Source organism: Anabas testudineus, chromosome 21 (genome assembly GCF_900324465.2).
Source record: "Anabas testudineus chromosome 21, fAnaTes1.2, whole genome shotgun sequence".
Taxonomy (NCBI): domain Eukaryota; kingdom Metazoa; phylum Chordata; class Actinopteri; order Anabantiformes; family Anabantidae; genus Anabas; species Anabas testudineus.
The window spans coordinates 22,908,547-22,936,539 of record NC_046629.1 but is presented as its reverse complement, the minus strand read 5'-3'; positions in this window follow the sequence as shown (position 1 = coordinate 22,936,539).

Sequence of the window (27,993 nt, the reverse complement as noted above, 5' to 3'; positions counted from 1 at the left end):
TGACATTTTGAGCATGTTCTTAAATCCTAGTTATGCATCTGTTTCCAGAATCTCACAACGCTGTGGATTATGTGATTGAACGTTTTGACACGTGAGGCCTGCACCTACATGTGTTGCATTTCTAGAGGTGTTGATGCTGTAACCAATCAGTGTTCTTACGATTAGTAAACTGTCAGAGCTGTTAAAATGAGATTTTAATGGCGATGCTGATGGCAAACATGTTAGTGAGAAAATGTCAGCATGATTGTTTCGAAAAGCAAAAATGAGTCTACATTATGAGAAATGAACAGTGAAATCCAATCCAGCACAACAATATCTAAAACTTCAGGATGTGTAGATGATTTCATGTTGTGTGTCATTTCGCATCATTTTTTTCTGAGATGGACACATCTCAGTGCTGCAATTATGTGTGTTCAAAATCTGAGTGAAGAAGCGCCATCGCTCCATCTAAGGGTGTTTCAGAAGAAAAGATCAATTTCAGTGTGGGTGTTACTTCACTTAAGATGGAGCAAAATTGAACAAAACACTGTATTTGTGTGAGCAGGACACGTTGCAACTAGAGCAAATACACTGCTCTAAAAGTTAAAGCACTTTTTAATCAGAGTTAAGCATCAAGTCAGTTAAATTTCGGGGATATTGATCTGGTCAGTTAAGTAGCAGAGGGGGTTGTTAATCAGTTTCAGCTGCTTTGGTGTTGATTAAATTAACAACAGGTGAAGTAGAGGGGCAGCAATGAGATGACCCCAAAACAGGAATAGTTGAACAGGTGGTGGGCACTGACTTTTTTTTCTCCTCATCTTTTCTGACAGTTTTTTCACTAGTTTTACATTTTGCTAGGATCAGTGTCACTACTGGTAGCATGAGGCAATACCTGGACTCTACAGAGGTTGAACAGGCAGTCCAAGTCCTCCAGAATGGCACCTCAGTATGAACCATTGTCAAAAGGTGTGCTGTGTCTCCCAAGATTCAGAGACAGGCAGTTACTCTAGGATTGGACAGGGCTGTAGAAGGTCTTAATCCATCAACAGGACCGGTATCTCCTCAGTGATCATCTGAACAAGATGATCACTGTCAGAGCCCTACAAAATGAGCTCCAGCAGGCCACTGGTGTGAATGTCTCTGACCAAACAATCAGAAACAGACTTTATGAGGGTGGCCTGAAGGCCAGACATCCTCTTGTGGGCCCTGTGCTCACTGCCCAGCACAGTGGATTGGTATTTGCCATAGAACACTAGAATTGGCAAGTCTACCACTGGGGCCCTGTGCTTTTCACTGTGAACATGTGACGGACATTGAAGTTCTGGAGAAGCCGTAGAGAACGTTATGTTGCCTGTTACATCGATTAGCATGACCTGTTTGTTGGTGTGTCATGTTGTTGACATCTACAGGCTAGACAGCCCAGCACCCTAAGTAGCATTAGGTATCAGGATGAAATCCTTGGACCCACTGTCAGACCCTATACTGGTGCAGTGGGTCCTGGGATCCTCCTGGAGGATGATGCAATTAACATCATTAACTGACCCCCATGCTCGCCTGACCTAAATCCAATAGAACACCTCTGGGACATGACACATAACATATGTTTTGGTCCATCCAATGCAGCCATGTTGCACCTCATACTGTCCAGGAGCTCAGTGGTGTCCTGATCCACATCTGGGAGGAGATACCCCTGGGCTTCATCTGTCGTCTTATTAGTAGCATGTCCTGACTGTGTCAGGCCTGCATACAAGCACATGGGGGCCATACAAAGTACTGAGTACCATTTTGAGTTGCTGGAATTAAATTTCAGTGAAATGGACTAACATGCTGCATTTTTCCACTTTGATTTTCAGGCTGTCTTTAAATTCAGCCCTCTGTAGGTTGATAATTTTAATTTCTATCAAATGACTTGACATCCTTTCATTCCTTTCATTCCACATCACCCAGTCCGTATCAGTATAAATATCCAGAATATTTTTTTCCGTATTAAAATCTGATGTGTTGTCAAAGTGTTCCTTAGATTTTTTTAAGCAGTTAGTTTGTGTTAGTTTGTGCAACAGAACCACCAGAAGTAATTCCTGGTGAATTAGAACTCAGCCACCACACAAACACACTGCCGCACATGATTGTTGCTACTTTCTACATGAAACTCGCACGCCCACCTTATTGCATGACCAACAGCTGCTTGCTGGATCTACAACCATGGTGGCTCCTGAAGCTGCGAACATCTTGCAAACGCCTGCCTTTTCTGCTGTTTTTGATGATCCCTGTTGTGTATGCACGGATATCAGCTTGTTTGAAAACTCCAAGGAGTGCAGATTGTCACAGACCTCATGGTGTGTTACCTAGCAACATAGTATTTTGTATGAGTGTTTGTGTGAAAAACACTGTGTACAAAAATCACATTGTTCTTAGATCTCCATTTTGGCTGGCCTGTTGATTTTTTTTTCTGTTGTTAAAATGTTAGACTTTTGAATTAATGCAAGCTTAATATAATATTTCATGTCAGTAATTTTTTTTCTGGTCATTACTACAGTATTCCATTTATACTGAAAATTCTAATTCATAATTAGCTAGTCTGCACAGGCTGCAAAGTGCCTGTCAGGGACTGTTGCTTACTTGGATTGAACTAGTTAGTGTAGTGGTTGACACATTGATGACACTGTTGATGTCACATGAACTCCCACCATTACTGCATTAAAAAAAGTACCCCAGTAAAGTTAACCGGGCAGTTACTCAGTTCACATTTTTTGTCATCTTGTCATCTTGACATTTTAACAAACATGCATGCAAAAATATTTTTATTACTGTAAGTATTTAATAAAACATTTCTATGGAGTAAAATTTCTCCACTTTCCATTTTCACCAATTTTCTGTGTCTGTATTTATTGGTTAATCTTCATATAAGTTTCATTTGCTTTGCTGAATGTCATGTAATTGCTTAATTCCTATTTTAACAATAAACATTAAATATTGTATGTGTCGAATGTCATTGAATTTTACATCAGATTAGTAAATTATTTTTTCCCAATTAGGGTCATTGTGTGAACTCTCCACCTGAATATCAAACAAGAACAATGAAAATGCAGCTCCATTTAATACAGACCCTGTGCAGAGGCAATATCCCAGATTACACAAAAAAGTCATTACCGCCCTCAACTCTCCATACATTAATTCAACTCTGAGATTGATAGGAAGCCCTCGAGCAGACTGAGATTACAAGGGCACCATCCTGTGAAATCTCCAAACCAATATCATATTTTAATTCGACATGTTTGGCGACGTGAGATCTACATTCTTAGTCCAAGCATGACGCCTGCTATTCACAGAAGCCAGCCCAATAACCTTTCCATGTGGATAATTACAATCTAAGCTGCTGCATTAGAGCAATGAGAAGGGCTAGTGAGCATGAGTTCCAAAATTAGAAAACGAAATTTAACAAGCTCTGTGTGAAGGTTGGGATGATGTAATGCTGCACATGAAATATGCAATACTACACCTGAAATACTTTGTGAATCATTGTGCATTTGCCTGCAGACTGCTGAATTAGTTACACAGTTTAGCAATGTCTCCCTGATAGGAAGAACACCATGTTATAACTTGGCATTTTTCATACACCCCACTCAAGAGAAGTTTGGCAGTCATAATTAAAGGGCGATTTCACAGATTTTCAACTTGCTTTCTGGGGTTCTTCTGTGGTTATATATACGGTATAGAAATGGTCCAACTGTCAGTAAGTAACACAGTAAATGGCAGGGCCATTTTCTACATAACATCAAGTGCTATTTAGTTAAGCTATCAACATAATGCAAACAACTGTATTTTATGTCATCGCTTTCAGTTAAAAAGTCTTCCTTAAAGCTTTTAATTAAAAATAAACACTAATCCTGTATAGAAACTGTGTTATGTATCTGTGGACAGAGTTGTGAAGAAGGAATAAAAGCTTTTTTCCATCAGTTTCTTACGTGACCTTTCCACTTTTCACATCTCAGGGAGACATAGCATATTGACTGACATGCTGTCAACTGGGATCAGTGATTTGAAAACGCTTTCCTTAAGAAATACAGGTCAGGAATAAGTAACCTGGCATCATATTATGCAGCTATTGAATCTGTATTAACAAGTACATGCTAATCACAGAAAGACATCAAGAGCAAAGAACACCTTTATGAGACAAGCCGTGAGGAATAATAGGAACAAGAGCTTTTTTATAAATTAGAATGTATTAAATATAGAAAATATAATGACACATACATAATGATTATATTCTGCTGGTCTTCACATCACAGTAGTAGTCATACCCAATGACTTTCACTGTATGTTACATACAGTCTTTGTGGTGACACTAATGATTTAATTATGTCATAGTTTTGAGTTTTCCCTGCTTCTTGTCCATTTAGGCACTGATAAAAGTGAAAGCTACATTATTTTCTAGGCATTTAACTTTATTTTATTTCATCAAAACATTTATTTGTCATGCTTACTGACTTCTTTATCTTCGTCTTTATGCCTTCACACCTATAAAAGACATTGTGGTTCTAGGTTTGTGTGTTCCATTTCTGTAAATGAGGAAAATTCTTCAAATTTGGCACGTCTGTCCTTTAATAATTTGATGATCAAAGGTTAACGTCACTCTGACCTTATGTCTGTCTTATTCTTACCAACACAATATGTTAGATAGAGATGGAGGGAATTTCATCACTTCTGCATGAACTGATTAGAACATGACTCTGAACAGAGAGACGTGTAAACTGGAGTGATTGGCATCCATCTGTGATGTATTCTCGTTAAACTCTGCACAGTATTTGTCTGTTACCTGCCAAGGATCCGTAGCTGACAAGTAAAATTAAATTGAGCAAATCAAATATGTCATTGTTTTTGAGAAAACTGGTTTGTATATTACTTTTTTTCTATAAATTAAAGAACATGGCTGAAGGTAATTGATAGTCATAACAAATGTAAACTGACAAATCAGAGACCGATATAGACACAGTAACAACAAACAATTTTATCTCATTTGTCTGTTTGAAAATTCAACTGGATCAGTGAAAGAGGAAAATACATCACTGTGACCTTAAGCTAATTTAATCGTATCAAATTGGGATTGACAGAAGAAATATAAGCACATCTGCCCTCATCTGCTTCATTTGATTTGGAAATTGTAAAGTAAAAAAAGTCAGACAGGATGCTCTGAAAGTGCAATTTAAAGGGGGGGCAATTTAAAGTGGGAAAACAGATCTGTCACATGAAAACTGACAGCGTTCTCACTTCACTAACTAGGACTGTCAAAAGCTGCTTTCTTAATGTGAAACTAGGATAGTGTGTTAAACTGTCCTGGAGACATCTAAGAATTATTATTGCTTCATTTCAATACATAAATACCTCATTAGGGATATATTTAAGGATATATTGTCTGTTTTCATATTCCTAATGGGGAGATATGGTGTTGCAGGTACTGTTGCATGAAAACAATGGACACAATAATAAATGCACAATGATAAATACATACAGTTCAACAATCAATGGTGTATAATAAATAATAAATAATAAATAAAAGAAAACAGTTATGTGGAAATGACTAAATGCTATAATTGTTTAAGGTATTCTGAGGAACTCTCGTCAAGACAAGCCAATATCTTAAAAACATAATTAGCCTACAGTATGGGCTTCACCAAGACACCATGTTGTGGACTGTAAGAACTTTAAAATAGACACAGATGTAGTAAATGTGTCTGCAGTCAAATCATGATCCCTGCTCAATATCATAATGATATATCACAAATACAGCCGCTCTCCTGCTCTGGATTAGTCTGCAGAACCAACCGCAAGGTCACAGAGCAGTGGCAGTGAGCCACTGACAACTGCTGTCATGCCAAACAATGCCACCTTCTAAAATCAACAAGTACTGAAGATTGAGCCCAGATGTGCATCCAAGGTCTGTTATATGTTTCCATACAATACATTTCTGGATATCAAATACAAGATTACACTGGGAACATTCAGATTGTTATTACAGTGTTAATGAGCTTTCAATTCCTATATTATATAGAAATCCTTACTGCACTCTTTATATAGTTAATGACAGAGACAAATTTAGCAACATGTGCGTGTTAATGATAAGTCTTCCATGCACGCAAAAGTAAGCTATGGAGTTCCACAGGGTTCTGTGCTTGGGTCGACTCTTTTTTACTCTATAAATGTCCCCGTTGGGCATTGTTATTAGGACAGATAAATTTCCATTGCTATGCAGATGATACACAGCTATATTTATCTATGAAACGAGAAGAAACCTCAATTAATCAAACTTCAAGCATGCTTAAAAGATGTCCTCTACTTTTCTATTCCCAAGACAGATGTTATTTTGTTTGGTCCTAAAAACCACAGAGACATGATGTCTAATCATATTCTTACCCTAGATGACATAACATTGGCCTCAAGTAATACTGTGAGGAATCTTGGAGTTATCTTTGACCAGGATATGTCCTTTACATAATACATAAATAAAATCTCTAGAACTGTCTTTAATTAGGCACATCCTGTGTCAAAGTGATGCTGAAAAGTTACTGCAAAATGCTGCAGCCAAAGTTCTGACTGGAATTAGCTTGCCTCCATTGGCTTCCTATAAAATCTAAATTAGAATTTAAAACACTTCTTCTCACATTTAAAGCACTTAATATTTAAGCTCCATCTTATCTTGAAGACCTCATAGTTTGATATTCTCCAAGCAGAACAATTTCTCAGAGTGCTGGTTTACTTGTGGTTCCTAGAGTTTCCAAATGTAGAATAGGAGGCAGAGCCTCCTCTCATCCAAGCCTCCAAGCTCCTCTCCTGTGGAACCAGCTTTTATAGTTAGTGATGGCTCAGGTGACTCTGGACCATCTCTTAATAATGCTGCTATAGATTAGTCTGCTGGGGGACCTCTACTGATACACTGAGCTCCTCTCCTCTTGCCTATCCATTCAAATGCTACCATTGCATATCATTAACTTGTTATTTCTCTCTCCTGTAGTTGTGTTCCCTCCTCTCTGTCTCCCTCTCTCTGTACTAGTCTGCAAGTATCCTTGGCCAGGGAGCTGTATGTGCAGTTACATTGCAGTTACAGTTACTGGCCTACTAACGTGTCAAGTGTTTTTGCTGTTTGTTGTTGTTGTTGTTGCCTGCTGTTCTTTTCTCTCTCCTCTTTCCACTTCCCCCAACCGGTTGAGGCAGATGGCCGCCCACCATGAGCCTGGTTTTGCTGGAGGTTTCTCCCTTTAAAGGGAGTTTTTCCTGTCCACTGTCACCTAGTGCTGCTTAAGTGGGGTTGTTGGGTTTTCTATATAATTCTGTATACAGTTATATTTGTAAGGTCTTAAACCTTCAACACTGTCAAGTGCTTTCATATGACTTGTGATTTGGTGCTATATAAATTAATTGAATTGAATCAAATTTGCTGATCAGTAGAGAGGCACGTCTTTATGCTTCAAGAATGCTAATTGTTCTGTTAGTCACACAGTGTGGGTGTGTAATGACATTTCAGTGTTTAATGGGATATATTACAGCCTTACTTAATGATGACAATACTGCAATTCTGGGCAGATGATCAATAAGCAAAGTTAAGTCCTCTGATGAATACAATGGTCATTCATTAACTCAAAGATTAGCTTAACTAATGATTTCTCTATCAAAATCTAAAAAGCACTGGAGAATGAGTTGAGATACATTCCAGGAACAATCACATAGTACTGTAGATAGGGGCCTACTAATAATTACCTACATATGCTACCATGCCAAGAAATAATACTTGTGTCAGAATGATCTTATGATTAGGTGAAGAGGAAACAATAGGTCACATAAAACACGTTCTTTTGTGTCAATTAACTTTGTTTAATGTGACTTGCAAGCAGTCCTCTTATTGTAATGTATAATGATGTACCATCATGGAAGGGAAAGAAATATTTATATTTGTCTGCAGCTGCCACACTGTAACCTGGAAAGGTAGACCTGTAGTCAAAACAAACAATCTGATTCCCTCTCTGTCCCATGAAAGCTCCTTCACTGCTTACAGTCTGAAGTGGGTGGTGGGTTGACAGTCATGTCGTGTTAACAGGACACAATAATGCTGAAATGAGGATGCAGTGTTCCAGTGGAAAACAACACAAGCAATCCTAGATTTAGTAGGAGAAATTGACATGGAGACGGTTTTGCCACATCAACTGGTTTAAAGTCGGGACACATATTTTATTTTTCTCAGAAAAAAAATCATAAACAACAATATGAGGCTTCCATGGCTTTATTCAAATCCAGAACACCCACTGGATGAATAGATGTTAATAATTAATTCTGCTCTCTGAGCTAACTGGATGGTTTCTCAGCATGTTGAACATCTTCCGTCGATCATGCTGCGATGTGTGCAGGCAAAACTAGAATTACCTCTACCTCTGCCAACCAGTAATGTTACAGTGGTCATGCATGTTTTTTTAGACTCATATTTTAACCAGTTCATCCATAAGTCCAAATGCCAGAAGTAAAGTAGTGTTGTGTGTTGATCTCTTTTTAACCTATGTCATCATGGCATGTTCTTCTGTGCGTGCGTCTCCATAGATACACTGATCGAAAACTCTTCTATTTGGCCTTAAGTGGATAAAGTTAATAATCTCTTTTATTCTGGATATCTGAATAAAATCTTTCATAAACTAAGATCTGAGACTTTAATAACAGTGCTTTCAGTCCTCTTTACTTTTTCTCTTGGTCAGTGCCATAAAAAAAGTATTTTCTGAACATGCATAATTTGCTTTTGCTTCTGCATGGGCTCTAAGGCCAATGTGATCACTTGTCTAACATCCATTGAAGAAAAGTAAAAAAATAAAAATAAAAAGCATGCAAACCTGGTGGGGAAGGTGATAAGGCTGTTTACCACTGTTCAGCCGAAAGAGGGTATTTACATAAGTCCAAAGGCACATAAAAGCTGGGCAGCTGTGCTTGCACTGAGGCTCTTACAGTGTCTTTTTGGCTTGAGACTGTAATGTGGCGTGTCTCAAACACTCTCCAGTGTAATCTCACCTGCTGAATGGTACAGATTATAAACAACACTGTGAAACCAATGGCTCTTGTTCTTGGTGCTTCCAAAGTGGTGGATAGGAAAATTCTTTTTGCAGCCGGGATTGCTTTATCTAAACAGAATACTATTTGGAGCACCGCTGCACATATATAAAACGGATGTTATTCCAAAAAAACACTTACATGAAAATTGTGATACTGCCGTTGACACTGTTGATCATTGTGTATGAAAATGGGATGATCCAAATGCATTCACTTTCTGAAGAACACCCTCTGATGATTAAGTGTGTTGCATGTTTTTGTGCCCTGATTTTCTGAGATCCTTTGAAGATGCAACACGCTTTGCAAATCTTATTATCAAGTCTATGCAATACTTCCGTCAATAATATCACATTGCTTATTGAGCCCTGCTTCTCTGCCCACTGATTTACATTCTGAAATTATAATTAAAAAGCAAAGGATGGCAGCTCAATATTGCTTGTGTCACTTATGAGCAGCAATCACTTTAAACTCCTTTGATATTGATTGATAATGACTTATGAATAACATGTTACACCATATCTTAAAATAGATACATGCTAACAGACTATTCCATTCATCAAAGACAAAAACACTGAAGGTTTTGGCATGTGAAGCACAGCAATTTTTTTAAAGGATGGAGAATGGAGAATGCATAATTTTAGGATACTTAATCCCAAGAGGTTTTTGTGTGTCACTGTGGAGATTGCAAATCCCATAACTACTGAACCTGAAGCTGTGCCAAGTAGCAGCCGAGTCTATGGAAGTCCAAGAGAGGGCAGGAGATGTCAGGGAATGGTGGAAAGTTATTGCTGGTTCTCTTTATTAAACACGGTGATCTAGAGAAATTTTCCACTAATAGCCATTTTCAAATTCACTTACTACCAAAAAGGTACCATTAGCTTCCCTGATGACCGGTATTATCAACCACAATAATGTACAAAGCACTGTGTAATGTAATCTTGTGGTGTTATATGGGATTGCATTGAAATCATCATTGTTATCATTGTTATCATCACATGCAAAATACACCCCAGTATGAATCTGAAAAATCACCTATATGAACATCGTATGTGTCTCCATTTTGACACGTGTATGCTACAAAAAGAGTAAAGTTACTTTATACATTTTTTTTCCTTGCAGTAATTTGAAGAAGTGTTTATATAGAAAAGGAGAAAGACGCTTTGAAAAAGTCTCTCAGTCACTCTCTTTTGCCCACTATCTATTTCTCGGGTCCTCAAAAGCCACCGTGTAATTCAAACCCTGGTCACTTGTCATTCAAGATAAGACTGGTGTTATAGTGAAACATCTCACTCATGTTATCGGAGAACAGTAGGTTCAGAACAAGTATCCTGTAGTCATATTTGGAACTTGTCTTTCCATGTTTCCCTATGGGAATATACACACTTCCATATCGCAAGATAAGCTTCTCTCAAAGATTGATTGCCAACCTGTCAAAGGGTCCCATTTCAATAAGAGCCTTCACTGAGGACAGTGTGTGAGACATTCCATCAGAGAAATCCAATATATAAAACCTTACAAAGGTTAAAGGTGAAGCCATGTTTACTGCAGCACATATTCTTTATTGAGGGTGACATGAAAATTTGGGAAGATTTTATTGGGGTCATGTACACACAGTAGTGGTCTTGGCAAACACAGGGAATATGCTGCCATCCAAACTACAAAGTAAGTGTACCTTAAAGAACTTTAAAGAAAGATTTTTTTGTTTATTTTACACAACTTAGAAAGAAGATGAAAACATTACTATACATTATTAACATCAAAGTGTGATCCACCAAGCCATTTAAGTCAACGTCAGAATACAAGCAGTTTGTAAGACGGTTTTTACTGAAATAATGTTTGAATGTGAACAAACAACACCACATCAGATAACTAAAGGGTAAAATTACATTTAGTTAGATGGTGGAAGTTTTAAACCAAAGCAACTTACAAGGCAAAGGCAGTAATAGTAGAACTTGCCTAAGGATCCCTATTGGAAAGGCGCCACAGCCAGGATTTGAACCCCAGTCCCCTGCATAGAAGGCAGTGACCTTACCACTACAACATCCAGTTGCACGGTAGGAGTGTTTCTCTTTTCAAAAAGCATTCAGTACTGGCTCACTGGCTAAAAAAGGAGACCCTTATCAGAGTCAGTGTAAAAGCATTTAAACAAGATGAATGTGAAACAGAAACATCAGTAATAGTGTTTAACAAATGTAAAGGTAATTAAACCCATATCACTAACAGCCAAGAAACTGCTCAAACATTTTGTAGATGGGTTGGGTACATGGTCATACATTTAATCACATTTCCAAACTAATATTTAAAAGTATAACAATTACAATAGTCCCTGCACACTTAAATGCACAACATGTGTATTGGAGCTCAAAGATACCTGGTCTCTCTCCTCTCATCTTTTGGCTGTTGGTGTCTGGGATGAGAATCATCAAATAAAAAGGGCACTCGTTAAGAATAGCACCACCTTTTTAATTTTATTGCCAAGTAGCTTGCTAGCTACTTTGAGTAGGAAGATCTCATTTGCAGTCTTATAAAATAAATTAATGGCCAAAATGTACAGTAGATGTACCTGATTGAACAAATTCAACATTTGGATGTTGATTAGGAGATCTGGAACCCGGGTAGCACAGAATAGGCTGTTTTTAGAAGTGGCTGCTACTGATATGTATTCCTGTAGCAGAATGTGAAAATGTTCTGGGTCTGCCCTGGGGTCCTTTACAAATTGAACATGCCTTGAAACCCACCAGAGGAAGTATCCAGGAGATGTCCTTGTCAAATGCCAGAACCACATCCTTGCTTCTTTTAATGTGAAGGAATAATGATTCTACTGCATTTGGGCATTTTACCCTATCTCTAAGAAAAAGAAGAAACTCATCTCAGTCAGTTGCGTTCAGAGTCTCATTCTTTTGGTCACAACCCAAAACTCATGACCAGACTGACAGATTGAAAGCTTCTTGGCCTCCCTCTCATTTACCCCTTCACCACTGGTACAACACTCGCATCACTGCTAATGCTGTACTAATCCTGTGCATGGTCCATCTTAACCTCCCAAGCGAACAAGACCCCACAACACAACATCATCACCCCCAAACCAAAGACAGCAATCCGCCTAACTCTGGTAAAGACTGAATCTGGAAAAGGAATTTACGGGAACCTAACAGATAATGCAATGTGAGCTTGTGACAGTGACTGTTTGTGGTAGTACCTACATTGCATCCCTTAACACTTCAATCAAGCTGTAGCTTCATGTCTATATTCCCCTGCCAGCTGCATTCCCTGTTGTTACAAGATTACAGATTCAGTATTTCAGCCCCTTTCAGCGCAAATCTACTTTTAACTGTGCTTCCCACATTAGCTAGAGACACTGGTGCTGCATTCAGTTGCCAAATCACTCTCTAACTGTTACCCAATCAGGATTTAAAGATAGATGTCAATTAAGCTATTGCCATCACTACATGAATTAACACCAGGATCTTTTGCAAAGCAATTATATGCATTTATCTACCCCTATATAGTGAGACTACAGTTCAGTTTAATTTGTCTGTGTGACAACACAATTAGACACTATAGATGTCTCATGTGGCCTTATTAACTCTGATATCAAAGCACCGACTGCCAGACATCTTATAGCTGTCAAGTGCTTATTGGAATTAAGTAGCCTATAAGCACCAGTGTAAAAATGGTTGCAGTTATGATTAGGTTACACTGGTTAAAAGTATTCTCCATGAGGTCCCCACTGTACACTATTTGTCTTCCTACTGCATGTTACAGGCAACTGTTGTAATTTTAGTTGAGAACATAATCACACTAGTAGCCTGGTGTTTGCCGTGCATTTATACACATTGCTTTTATCACATTGCAGTAGCAATATTCTGTGCATTATACCATACATTTCACAAAACTGCAGTCTTCTGCCAATATAAATGTATAAGTGAACTTACTATTGGAGGAAAGCTGTATGGGGCAATAAGGCTTGAGATGGTTTTTACTTTATCTCATTGCTGAAACTGTATGAACATCTAGCAGACTAAAAAATTATTTTAAGTTACTAACAAGTAGTGTTTGTGTGACCAAAGCCTGGCATACAGTATCTTATTCATCTGTGTCACAGAGCTATCCAAAAAATGACTAGCTTCAAGTCCAAAACCTACATGTATAATATCCTGGTAAATATACTGTCTAAAAACTCTACATCCTAATCTAGTCTTCAAATCAGAAGCAGAAATGTTGTAGTAATATCAAGCATGTACTTTTTACTATAAAAGCTCTGTTGCTTTGTTCCCATTGTAGCCCAGTATAAACTACAGGAATGTAGTTCCCATAATTTAATCTTTTATTTCCTATTTAAAAAATGTTGTACAGGCTGGGTTTTATTTGAGATCTCCTGAAACACCTGAAACTTGGACACTATTCTTGACAAAGGAGATGGCGAGCCTTTGTTGGACCTGATTAATTTCCCATTGAGGAGGAAGCCCACTGTTCTTTCATCTACACTGTGATAGTACACCAGTGTAGTAGGATTTTAAGACCTCACCTTGATACTGTGAACTGTATTGACACAGGCCCAAATGACTGAAATACAGACTTCACCCAAACCTAAATGCAAGAGGATGTACAAACCAGCGAGGAACAGTGTTACAGGACTGCACAAACTTAAAGACTGGCTTAAACCAAAGAAAAGAGGATTTTAATCAAAGCTCACATGGTACTATATTGCAATGTATGCAGATGATATTTTAGTTGTCTACATGAATGGACAGTATTACTATTACAGGTAAATATTTATTTTGCCATTTTTCAATTGCAAAGTGAATATTTTATACTCACTGTATTAAACTGCATACATGTAATCAAAGTGAAGCCATTACAGATCTTCGAAGAGTTAAGAGACCAGCACTATAAAATGTTTTATTTATTTTATTTATTGTTTTGCATGTATATACTCAAAATTTAAAATAGTTTTCTTAAACTTGACTGTAAGAGTATAGTTGCCCCATACACAGCAAGCTGTGATACACAATGTGTTCTGACACCTGTCATGTATACACTGTATTGTTGTTGTTGGGACAGAGCTCATGTGAGGACTGGTTATTTTCAGCTGGGTATTCGATCTTCCCCTTACTGATAAACTGAAGTCTGCTGTTTTGATAGTACCAGCAACTTGTGAGTGCCCAGTTCCTTACCTGTGGCGCAGGTCAGCAAAATAGTCCACGATGGCTGTCCCTATCTCAGTGGGAAGTTGAACTTTCCCACTGACACAGCACCACTGATTTTCTCTGCACTGAAGAGGTGAACACCATTCACTTCCTGAGTAATTACACTCATTATCTTCCCTGCTAGCTACCAAATAGAGTTGAGGGTGTGGAGGGCAGGGTAGGGGTGGGGGAGTGGCACTTGTGCTGAATGAGGCAGAGAGACTAAGGTTCTGGTGTTAGGCGGAAACTAAAGAGTTTAATGTAAACTCCTTAAGTGGTTGGTTTCATGCCATCTGAGCAGAATCCATGGAGTTAAAGTTATTCACCAATATAATGGCTTTAGTTCAATGTTTAACTTGTTTATTATTAAGAACCCCATGTTGGTAGGTTAGCCTAATAAACTGGATTCTAACAGGCTGTTTCATGTCTTTGCTGCCTAAACTGCCATCTTACTCCTCACAATGAATCCACTTTCAGTATCACCGCACAGTTGGGGACCTCTAACATACATATTTGAAGTCAGCTACCTAAAAATATTTACTTATGTCATTCACCATTTTCATCACCATTTCCCATTAAATGATCAGTAGGGAATATGGAGCTGGCAAAAGGGACTGAAGTGAAGCAATAAATTCCACTTCCTGTCAGTATCCATGTTACCGTGGCTAATGCCTGACAGCCTCGGGGCCAAGAGCAAGTCGTGTTACACAAGCACTCTGCCATGGAGAAAGCTGCTTTATCATGCTGCAAGCAGCATGGAGAGAGGGAGGCACAGAGAGGACAAGTATGGATTTATTTTCTGTACATTGTTATCAGCAAATACAGATGGGGTTCTCCCTATAGGAAGGTGTAGAGAACGAGTAGGAATTGGAATGCATTTACATATCTGGAGTGCATCTTTCATCTGTGAGGTTATTTTTTTCTTATTTTAGTTATCTTTGTGTTATACTTGGCTTATCTGTTATGTTAGTAGATTTCTCCTTTTCACCTCTCACCGCTCTTCTTTCATTGCTCTGAATTTATATTAATCCATCATTTTCCCCTCTTATTTCTGATTCATTGCTTTCTTTATGGCTCTTTTTGAGTGGTGCTATGAATGTATCTTTAGGATAAAGTACACGACACTGCAATTGCTCTTAAAATCAGTAGTGCATCTCAACACATCTGATCTCTTCATATTCTACAAAATCTCATAACCTTTGTGCAGCATTTACATGAATAGAAAATCCTGCAAATATTGACTCTTTAAAATTGTGTACTTTCAAAGAGAAGCACTTTAAGTGTTTAGTATAATGATTGTAGAGTATATGAGTGCAGGGAACAATTAAAACATCATAGAAACTTTGTTACCAGTTCTAATAATAGGAAAAAACACTGGCTGATCACGTTTTTGGCACATTTAACTAAATATGTCCAAGTTACAAGACACTGCAACACTAAAGGGAAAAATACCTTGGTGTCATCCACACTTGATTATTGTAATGTTCCAGGCTGCAGCACCTTTTCCTACTGTGCCCTACTACTTTGTAATAGCCTAGCTGCTGACATCAGACAGTACCACTCTGTAGAGGTTTGTAATTCACAAACATTCAATTAGTGGCAGGGATTCATATGTGTACCATTACTTGATTGGTGGGTGGGTTTCAGTCTCAATGAACTAATAAGCCTAGTATTCCAGTGTAGCCCTTATAGTCCTGCCGACGAGATCACAGCATTAACCCAGACAATAACTACCTCATCTAATTATCTGTTTCTCTATTACAAGCACATAAGCACATAGGCTGGGTGCCTTTCTCTCTCTCTTTTCCTCTCCCTCCATCTTTTGTGCCTTCTATCCTTCTCTAAGTCCTCATCATGTAAAGAGGCTGAATGTTCCAGGTTCCTACTGGCTGGATGCACCAGGAAGCTGCTGGCATTCTCCCTAATTATACCCTATCTGATTCTTGATATTTTCTACTATCTTATTTTCTCTCTACTGTTCCCACACCCCAACTGCTCAAGGCAGATGGCCGTCCACCCTGAGCCTGGTTCTGCTGGAGGTTTCTTCCTTAAGCTTAAGGGAGTTTTTCCTCTCCACTGTCGCCTAGTTGATGCTCAAGGGAGACTGTTGGGTTCTCTCTATGAGTTTTCAAAGTTAATTTCTCATTTAGTGAAGTGTCTTGAGATAATAATTTTGCCCTATATTAATAAACTTGAAAAATAGCCTGCTTGCTTCCCTAGCACTGTTTTATCCAGAAATAGACTGGGATCTCGCTGTCTCACTCCACACCTTGTCAGACAAATGACAAACCTTGCCAGTTCAGTCAGGGTAACTTGGCCTGTTGAAAATAAGTGACCTCACATGCCACAACAATTGGATACCTTCCAGGTATTTGACACTGTGGGGAGATTATCAAGTTTGTGTGCTTACATTTCTGGCACAGTGACAAAATCTGGTCAACTAATTGTGCTGCAGCATTCATTCATTTTTAAAGACCTGATATTATGGCCCTCTTTGCTCACAGTCACTCTGTTTTGAGAGCAACCTGCTGGAGGTAGATTTATGCTATATTTCTTCTATTATTAAATGATGGATTTAATTGTACTCCAAGGGATATTCAATGACTTGGAGATTTTCCTGTAACCATCCCTGAATTCTTCTTTTCAAAAACATTTTTGCAGAGTTGCTGAGAGTTTTCTCTTATCTTTCTGACAGTAGTTTTTGCCAGGTTACTGACTAACCAGTACATAATGTTATTATTATTTTAATACAGGTATTTTTATATTATAGTCCTTGAAACACTGCACTGAAGATATTACCATTTAAAGGGTAACTTAGGTCATTGACCATCAGTCTCTAACCTAAAGTATCTTATTCATCTGTGCTGTAGACCTTGTTTTGTAAAACTCAATTCAAAACATATCAGCCAGACAAAGTGTTCCACTGGGTGAAGTGCTTTTTAATAACATAAATAAACATGCCCCCAAATTACTTTATGTACATCATAAAGTAACTTACATCACTGTAAATGGGCCACAGTTAGCCAAAAGGCAAATTTTCATCTGCTGTGCCAAGACAGATCTTGCAATGTCATACCTAAAATTATTCAATAAATTATCTTTTTACATAAATATAAAATATCACTATATATATATATATATATATATATTGCAGGCAGCAATCTATACAGTACAGTTTAATGGAATTAATACTTTTGCAATCAATTATGTTCTGTTTTTTTATTATTTTAGATTACTTATAGATTTATTTTCACTTTTCCATTGCTATTGGAAAACCCTGCCTCACTTACAAAGGCGCAACATAACAATAATAAACAATGACTTAAAGGTTGTTAACAATATTAAGTTGTTATTTTTTGTACAACCAAAGAAAAGATTTAAGCATCACAAAATTAGGCATTACCATGCAAACAAATGAAAAAGTATTTAAGGAGGAACGCAGGAAGAGGATGTTATTGAAAAACAATAAACATAACAAAACAAGTCTATCTAATAAACAAGGGTTCTGTAACCAACTAGGGTAAAGTTAAGAAAACAAACATCAAAACAAAACCTGAGTTAACTAAACTACTCTAACTACCCAAACAGGAATGCAACAAAATAGTATCTCTGTAGGTCTACAGTGATTGTCCCCACTACTAAGTCTGCCAGAAACCTGGGGGCAATCATTGATGATCAACTGAGCTTTACGGACCACATCGCCTCTCTCTCAAAGGCATGCAGATTTGCCCTTTTCAACATTACAAACATCACACCCTACCTTTCGGACTATACAACACAACTTAATGTGCAGGCTCTGGTCGTATCTTGGCTTGACTATTGCAGTGTCTTACTGATGGGATTACCAAAATGCACCATCAAAACCCTCCAGATGATCCAAAATGCAGCAGCATGTGTCATTTTTGATCAGTCAAAAAAGGACAAAAACAGAAAGTAAAACAGAGGTCTTTAGAACCATTCTCTGCACTTAAATCTTTCTTTACACTTAAATCTTTCTCTACATTTAAAACCTTAAAAAAAATCACATTTAACTGAGCACATTACTTTATAGTTCTGCTCCTTGGCCTAGATAACTTGCTTGCTTTGTGCCTCACTTGTAAAATGCTTTCAATAAAAAGTGTCTAACAATAAATAAATACATGTGGAAATGAATTTTTAAAAAAGTAAAATGTAATATGAAGGATGAAATGTGCATAAAGATGTGCCAATTTACTTGTTTATATGGGACAGTTTGTATAATCATACTGTTACACATCACTCTCATAATTCCTCTGGATGATAGAGTCGAAAGGCTGTTAGAATCAGGAGTGATATTCTGAATTTTTATAATACGATCTTTATAGGATTTACTAAGGAGATTATGATTAGCTGAGCAATTGCATGGCATTTTTATTGTGCTGAGACAATGAAATGAGTGGCTTGGTCAATGATATGGGTTCTCCTGTGATCACAGAGCTATTATTACAACGTGTATGTATTGATTCTGTCAGTCACAGCTAAATTGTGGTTAAGCAATGAACAGCAGCATATAATAATAATGGTTTTGTAGTCCACCCACCTAAAGTATTAACATGTAAGTCCCTTTGTGGATTTGGGTTGGAATTCCTATGTAAAGACATCATCTCTGTTCTTACTGTTTTCACTCCATTTGCCCATATAAAACTCTTTTTGTGGACAGATGTACCATTCCTGCAAGTTAAAGCAAATCCTTAGTGAAGAGTATATTGAATGTGACACATTGAGAAAGGCTCTTTGCCTTTTTTTCTATTTTTTTGTGATCAAAACCACTGTCTTCAAACAGTCTTTTTAAAAAGAAGGTGACCTTTTTGTTGACCCCCACTCTATACTCATCTACACCTGTGTTTTTCATTCCCTTTCCCCTACATCTATTCATTTCCCCATTATTCCATCTGTCTTCCCATTTTCTGTCATCTTCCCCTTTCTGTGTTCCCCTCCTCTGCCATTCATTTTCTCTGCTAATGCATACCTGGTGGCAGCGTATCATCCTTTATTCTATTGGGAGAAATGAAAAGCAGCAAAGCACAGCATGGTAGATAGTAGAATATACAGTATGTTTCTATGTGTGTGCTCAATTATTCACATTTAATGATGCACAATGTCAGTGACCATCATTCCCAATTTCCCCAATCACTGGTCTAACAGCACAGCGCTGTGTGCCAATGAAAAACATTACAACAATGCCTTTGACTCTCTCGTCTTCTTCTCCAATTGTAATTGCATCGTACTTCAACAGTAAAGTCATTTTCCTGTGTGGGTTAGAGTAACAGAAATAAATAAATCCCAAAGCAACATTTGAGCTGCTCCACTAAGAGGTTATGAGAACCAGAATTAATTTCCAGAGCCATGTTTGTAATGCATGATACCAATGTCCACATGGCCACATGGTTAATTAATTTTCTTTGTTAAATGTTCCTCAATAAAGGGAAAGAACTCTGAGTTTAGCTTGTGAAAGAAACGTATCTGAGGAACATGGTGAAGTAGTTTACCTCTATAATTCTTTTATAATGTTCAGTTGGATTAAATTTATGTACAAGGTTATGGGGTTTGTATGGCAGCAGAGTTTGTGAGTAGTGTGGACACTTGTAGAAACAAGAGGGAAAAGCAGCAGTTACTGGGACTGCTGAAGCTTTGTAGTTTAACTATCTTTTAATATCTTTGCTTTATGATAAAGTAGATTGTGTTTTTCATGGTTTTCTGCATTAATTTGTCAGAAAATGTGATCTGATCTAAGTCAAGAGTATTGACAAATATAATGTGCCTTAGATAATAACACTAAAAAAATTCAGCTCTTTTATGTCTTTAATGAGAACAACTATAAAAACATCATAGTGATAGTGAAAAAAATATGTGAACTTTTTTTTTGTGTTGTTTTTTTAGATACATTATATTTGTTAATACTCTTGACTTAGATCAGGTCACATTTAACAAATGTTTTACATTTACAAGTTTTACACTTTTGAGATCAGTACACAGAGCAAACACCTTAATGTATGTAAATTGATGTGAAAAGTGACATTTGCATCTGATGGGCCCTTTACTGTAAGTCTGACTGTTTATGAAAAGCTACAAGGTTATTTTACATTTAATAATGTACATTACCTAACCTCAGTGTATTTGCCGTATAATAACCAACTAACAAGAGCATGAAATGCATACTGCATATACAGTATTAAGTGACCTTGATGACATTTAGACATTTACACCTTTCAACACACGGACTTGAAGACCAGGAAAATAGGCAAATACTCTAAGTACCAAACTAATGTTTCAGTGGGATAGTCCTGCACTATTTTTTTGCAAAATTCTTACATCTTCCAACTTATCAACCATCCTATACTTTCCAACCCTCCTGTTTTTTTATGTAGACTCTTGTTTAAATAAAAAAATTCTCCTGCATTTCTCTCAACTTATGCTAACATGTCCCCCATTTTGTTATTACAACCTGTTTCTGGCACTGCTACAGTTACACCTTGTTGGCATGGACGTGATCTCTGTTTCTACCTCCTCTTCCTACACAGAGCGAGCAAAGAGAGCAAAAGAAAGAAATTCTGTAAATGTCAGAAGTCGTATACGTGTCATTTTGTTTATTTCTTTCTTTAAAATAAGGAAACGATGTCTTTGAAGCCACCAATTTAGTTTTCCTCCCTATTTTCTAAGTATGTTCTGGCCAAAAAAAAACAAAAAAAAAACATATTCTGAACCACTGGATCACACATAAGTAAAATAATAATTTTAAATTATGCTCTGTCAAGATTTACAAGCAATATGAAGAGATATTTCTCTATATACCTTGCTAACTAAGCTGGCCCTATTTCTGTGTTTCTAAAAAGTAAGCTTTATTGGAATTGTGATAATAACCATCGCATGACTCGGATTTATTGCACACTTGAATGACATCATTTATAATACTACATATTATGTAGCAGTACTTTTTATTTCAGTATGCAACTCAAATAAAAAAGAGAAAACCCTGATAACCATATAATGGTCAACAATCCTTGAATATACTAATAAGAAAGATTGGGTGCATCCATCTAAAGCCTCATTTTCTGATTCAGTGTCAGCATTGTGAAGCAGCCAGCATCTGAATGAGTCATCATTATCAGCTAGTAGAGAGCAATCGGTCCCACAGTAATCTCGCAGGCATCCCTGCTGGTTGGAATTGCTAATGGAGTTTCAGGTGCCTGATTTACAGCCCTCCCTCTCTATGATAAAGCCTTCCACTAATGTTATGCTATTTTGGTCTCCTGGGATTGCATTAAGTGTTGAGAATGTCAAATGGCAGTGCGAATGCCCATAACTAAAGCTAATTAGCAAGGCTATTTATTGCTACTTGATGTGTGTGTGTGTGTGTGTGTGTGTGTGTGGATGTGTGTGTGTGCGTGTGTGTGTGTGTGTTCTTGCTGGCTCTACAAAGTGGAACCCAGTGTTACATTCCTGTTTTAGAATATATTCCTTTATGTTATCTGGTATTAGCAGTGTAAGGTGTACAGAAACAGTTGATAGGGTTGATGTGAAACAATAAAGGATAAATACAGTGTGTTTGTGTTTTTAGGGACACAGTCATTTACTGTGGAAGATGGTCTGAATGGAGCAATAATTGTATGTCCCTGCTTTCTGTCCTCTTCTGCTGTCGTGAAAAAAACAATTTAAATAAGGGTCACGGTAATGTCAGCACGCACCTACAAGTCTGAACTACTAAGAGTAGAATTGATATGTCAAGGGTACTTACTGTACACTTTTTTTCTACTCTCGCGACAGTATGCATGAGAGGCAAACAATCTGATATTGACATGGTGTGGCATAACTTTTCCCCTGACCGCTCCCTCTTGACCATCAATCACCAAGACGGTCCATTCATCAAGTGGCCACATCGGTCCGGCCCCTTTGTGACACACAAACGTTTTTCCAATTTAAAATCTGATATTGATGGAGCACTATGTCCTGCTGCAGCCTTTCTGAGTTTTGCTTGGGCCGATATGCTTATACAGTACATATGCTCACTCACTCAACAACTGTTATTGATGTTATAATTGATGCAGTACATGTACAAGGTTTTGTAAAGACATTTTTCCAAAGGGTAACTTTAACCTAATAAATTAAACCTAATTCATCTCACTAGTTCACAGTGACCCACATTTTCCAAAATCCCAGCCTTTGCTTGTTGCACTGCCCTGCTTTAGTGTATGTGTCTATGTTTTCCCTTAGTAATCACGCCAAACATGCTCTTCTATTCATGCTTCAGATGGGAGAGTGCATATGGACCCCTTCAACACATGTGCATTATAAACACGATGGCAACTTTGCACAGTAGACATGAGAATTGATGAGATTTTCGTCACAAGTACTGTAGTGAACACACAAATGCAGAAAGTATGAAAGAGCCTTTTGAAAACAAGGTTAGCATTCTGTTACCTGGTGAAGGGGAATGTGATATTTCCTTTCCTTCAGGTGTTTTTGGTCTCTAGGTGCTCCTGAGAGAAATATCTGTCTCTTCAACTGCTAACACTGAACTTGTTCACCGTGTCTGCTGTTTGCTGCTGGACAGGTAAAAGGTACAGTTGTGGTATTGAGTTGTTTCAGTGAAAACAGCTGAGTGCTGTGGCCAAAAACATTATTATCAGAGACTAAGTGCGAACAACAAGTTCCCATGTTTCAGGCTCATTATGAGCTGAATATTCAAATTGCAAATCATTGACATGTTTTGTAGGGAATGCAACTGCAGCCACATTACATTTTTTTGTTCACATAATGAGGCTATATTATCAATTACATGGTGACATGTTGCACATGAATACTGAAATTATAACTCAGATAACAAAATATCCACTGTTGCAGCACATAACACCAATTTGTTTTCTAGATATTCAAACAGCAATGTTACTCACACTGTCACATTGTTTGCACACACTTATTTGAGGTTTTAAGCTTTCAAGTCATAATAGTGTTTTTTTTTCCAGCTTCTTGCAGCAGATGTCAAGTGTAAAAAAATTAATTCCGGTTTAAGTATGTCTAAGGGAATCTTAAAATAGTATAGTAACAGTAATAGTAATAGGAATAATAGTTAATAGTAATAGTAAGTATTACAAAATATCTCTTCACATGATACAATAAAAAGCGTTTTTCACATGACTGAGTAACCTCTGAACTTATTTTGAATTAAGAATTTGGTAAGAATGTAAACTTTGTGCATATCTTGTTTTTTTAATTTACATTTCCTCACTTGAATCGCAGCTGTCCCTTATTCGATCCCCACAGCACGTGTGACTTTGCTTTAAAGTCTTAGCACTGGGTGTTGATTATGTTTGAAAAGTCCATCCTGCAAATATCATGGGCATGCCAGAGAATGGCATTATACAAGCTCCTCTCGGCTCTCAAGGCTGCTCATTCCTCTGTGCATGATGACATCAAAGCAAAGAGCACCGTGTCAGGATCAAACAAGCTAGGAAATCAGTGAAGTAAAAGAAGGAAGTGTTCTGATGTATTTATTGACAAGAGCTTACAAGAGCTTATGAGGGTTATCAGTTCAGAACATTCAGAATAGAGCCAGTAGCCTCAGTGGGTTCGGCCTGCTGAACATGGAAAACTATTAGAAAAAAAAAAAAAACTACCTTGAAAGTAATATACTGTAATGACATTTTTTGCATAAGCATGATTTGCCAGTCTTGATTTCAAATATATATGTTGGACTTAAAACAAAACTCCATCTATTGCTTTAATAAAGAGGAGTCAAATAAATGCAGCACAACCAAAAATATCTCTCTCTTTCATTTCACACATTCTTCCTTTCTTGGCGAGACTTGGAGCCTGCTTAACCAGTATTCTAATATATTGGAAATGAATTCTGAGACATCCAACCTTAACAACCCTGGAAAATGTATTCAGGGACTGGTAGTAGTCTACTACGATTATCCAATATCCATACCTCATGAATCGCTGGACTAGAGTTTCTCTATCCTAATCACAAACACACAGACTCCCTTAAACCTAGACCTACACCCTATACCTATACTATTCCAGGTACCATATAAGGAAAAATTAGAGTAATGTAACATAGCATAAACCATGTGAGATAAACCACACATTTACCTTCAACTTTTTTTCTAGGTCTAGTATGTGCCCAGTTAGCACTTAGACTAAAGTTTCATTTATGCTTCTGCATAAAACAGATATGAAGCCGGAGGACATGGTCTACAAGTACCATGATGTTAACAAGTGCACCAGTCGCACTTGTGGCAGGACGCTGGTTTATGCATGCTTAATATAAATTCTCCTCCAGCAGCAGAATATTACACAAACAATTCACTTTAGGCTGGAGAGTGCAGAGAGTGGTCAGCTAGCTCTACCAGGCTCTCTCTGCCATATCTAAAAACGTAAGCCTGCACTACATCCTGCAGGTATGTCCGTGTACAAATCGACTGTCGAAAAATAATATAGCTTTCTCTTACATCAGGTAGGTTATGCTAGCAATCACTGATTGCTGGCATAGGGAGAGTTAGTATGGCAGCGAATTGCTGCCTTCTTAAATACTACATACAACGTACCCTTTCTAAAAAATTTTTTTTTAATGTTTTCATGAGATTCTTTATACATCATAATGAAATTTTTGTTTATATATTTATTTATAGAATACATTTTCATTATTACATAATATGCAAAACGATTTTCTCATTTTAACAGTGTTGATTCTTTTTTTTTATACCATAACACATATAGAACTTATCTCAAAAGACCAATTAATCTTGTTAAAAGATAACCTTTTTTACGCACACATTAAGTATGTTGTTCAGAAACCTCTGTGTTAAAATGAAAAAACTCCAATATTGCACGAATAGACTATAGCCTCGGGCATATAACATGATTGATAATGCTACAGTATGATCCAGACATGTGGTGTATGAAGGCTGTGGGTTGCTCTCATTTTGTCTTAGTGCCTACTTTACTGTATGCATAGTCTCTGTGTGTGTGTGTGGTATCTGTCATTGTCAGTGACTGGGCTACAACTCAGTAGTTAGTGCATTGGTGTAGATGCCCACAGATGTTAATCTGAAAGAAAAATAGCACCAAAAAATACCCTCACGGTGCTATCATCCAATATAATTTTTAATATCGATATCCCAGATAGCTGTCAGTGAGGGGCAGATTGTGGTTATTTTCCTACAGATTATCCATGTGTGCATGAAAGTTATGATAGTACCACATCCATGATTTGTCAGTAAAGTTAATCCTGGTACAGTTTTCTTTTATTTACCTTATGGCCCATTAATGTTTTTGTTAGTTTTAGTTTTGGCCCAAAGTGTGGACTGAATAATTGGTCGTGCCATTGCTGGGCCAGGACAGTCACATCTGACAGTTATGTAGATTTTGAAATAGCATTTCCCAAGTTTCTATTCTTATTCTCTTTTTATTTAGTCAGTCACTATCAAACATGTGAGGAAGAATGGACACTATAATAAATCTGTGAGGGGGAGTGCTCATGTCTAGGGCAGCCTGCAAATGAAATCCAGGGCACCTTTTAACTTGCTTTAACGTGAAAAAAATAAAATAAAATTAAAAAGCATTAAACGTAGTAAGTAATTAAACATACCTAATTTTAGAAATTGAAGGATATTAAAAACCTCATAGAGAAAACTGTACTGTTAAACCACCTATATTGAAATGCTTATATCTTAAAACCATTAAGTTTTTCTATGGAGGGTTGCTGTCGCTAATTTAATGTTTAATATTAATGACTTTACTAGGTAAATGAATGACCTAGAGTATGAAGAAACACAGCAGTAACTTTAATTATATACTTGAAAATTATTAAACTCAAAAGGTTACACAATACACACTGACCAGTCATAGGTTTCAGGGCCAGTTATAGAAATTTAACATAATACCAGAAGATAACTTCACAGTGGCTGGTTCATATTAAGGTTAAATATAGCACAGAATCGGTTCACTTAATTTACACCAGACACTTTTAATAGTCTGTTAATACTGAATCTCGAGTGTTAAGATTCTGCTAATTCAAACTGACCTTTTCCTGCTGCTGTTACTGGTATCACATGCAAGTCAGGTCTGTGAGATGCTGTGTAAAAAGCAATACTTCATTTGTCTTTCAGCACCAATATGTGGTAAGCTCACCAAACTGAAGTTGAAAATGCTTTGAATATGTAAATATCCCTCATTTTCAAAATAGTATTTTGAAATATTTTTTTGGATCATACTTGACCAACATCTCACACCAAAGACCTAAAAAAATGAAATTAAAATTAAGTCTGATCATTTGTTATCCACAAAAGTGGATCATTTGGAAGAACATTGATTGTGCTTTGGAAAACCTTTTGACCCACAAGTGACTGGATTCATTTTATTTCAGACTTTTATGCTCCTATAAGGTAATTTATTTGATTTGATTGGGTCTTATGTGGACATTCAGTAGAGATTTATGTTCTGCATATTTACATTATGAAATGGTGTATAAAACCTTGTATGGTGAATAAAAAGTAACAACAACAAAAAAATGGTATTTACCTAAAATTACTATACTGTATGTATGAAAATATTATATGAAAATTTACACCACACATCTGTTTGCTGGTTGAAAAGGACAAAGCAACATATATTTTTTAAAAAGGTCTGAGGATTGGACTAAGGCCAAGCCCTAAGATCTCCCCTCTGAGGCTTCTCATTGGACAGCAGCCTTAATGGACAGACAACATTCCACTTCTAAGTGGTTTGACATCTCACTACCATAAATAAACGCTAACAGCGACGCTCTATTAGGCTAAACAAGGCTCTGTGTGTCCCTCCAAAGCCAGGGAGCGCCCTCCTAATGGTACGCTAATGCCTTTATTGGATTACTTCAACATCTCCTGTTGCAGTGCGTCACAACTACAGCATTCTGTTGGACTTGGTGGAGTGGAGATGGCTTGGGTGGGATTGATATCACGCAGACCCAAGATGGCTGCATTTAAGATATTTCCAGCTGAAGATTATACTTATCTCCAATTACAAAAAGCTTTTCCCGCCAACTAACACTGTGGATTTACAGTTGGAACTGATTTCATAACATTCTTATGCTCTTAGATTGAAAATCTTCATCAGATTTGCACGGCACTCTCTGGACGGGTGCTTGAAATGTCAAATAAATAAAACCACAGCACTACACTCTAAAGAGGAACATGATAGAAAGATGTATGACCCCTAAAGTTCAAATCTGCAACACAATAATACCAAATTTAACATTGATTTTCAATAAATGCACACACACACACACACACACACACACACAAGCGCATTTGCAGAGATAAAAGACTATCGTCATTTCCCCATTATTTACACTGCCCTTGAGGTTACAAATTCTAACCTGCGGACTACGGAAGCAATTACTGTCCAAATAACGCAGATGGTGCAACAAACAAAGTACTTAAGAAAATGGTTTTTCCATTAGACAGACACTTTGGTCTCTATGAAAATCATTTGTGTGTGTGAATATGTGCATGCATTTGTGTCCACGCTTCTGGGATTTTGTGAGTCTGCATGCACATTCTGTGCATAAAAGGCTATTAGTGACCTTTTCCCAGTGTTTATTAAAGTGGAATGTTACAAAGCTCTTGGGACGGCTCTTAGGGGCAGGTTTACTTATGCCCAACAAGCTACGTATGTGTCGTGATAATCTGGCGCAGTGTTTTGTTTCCAACAGGTTTGGATTAAGTAAAACCATATTTAGAAGTTG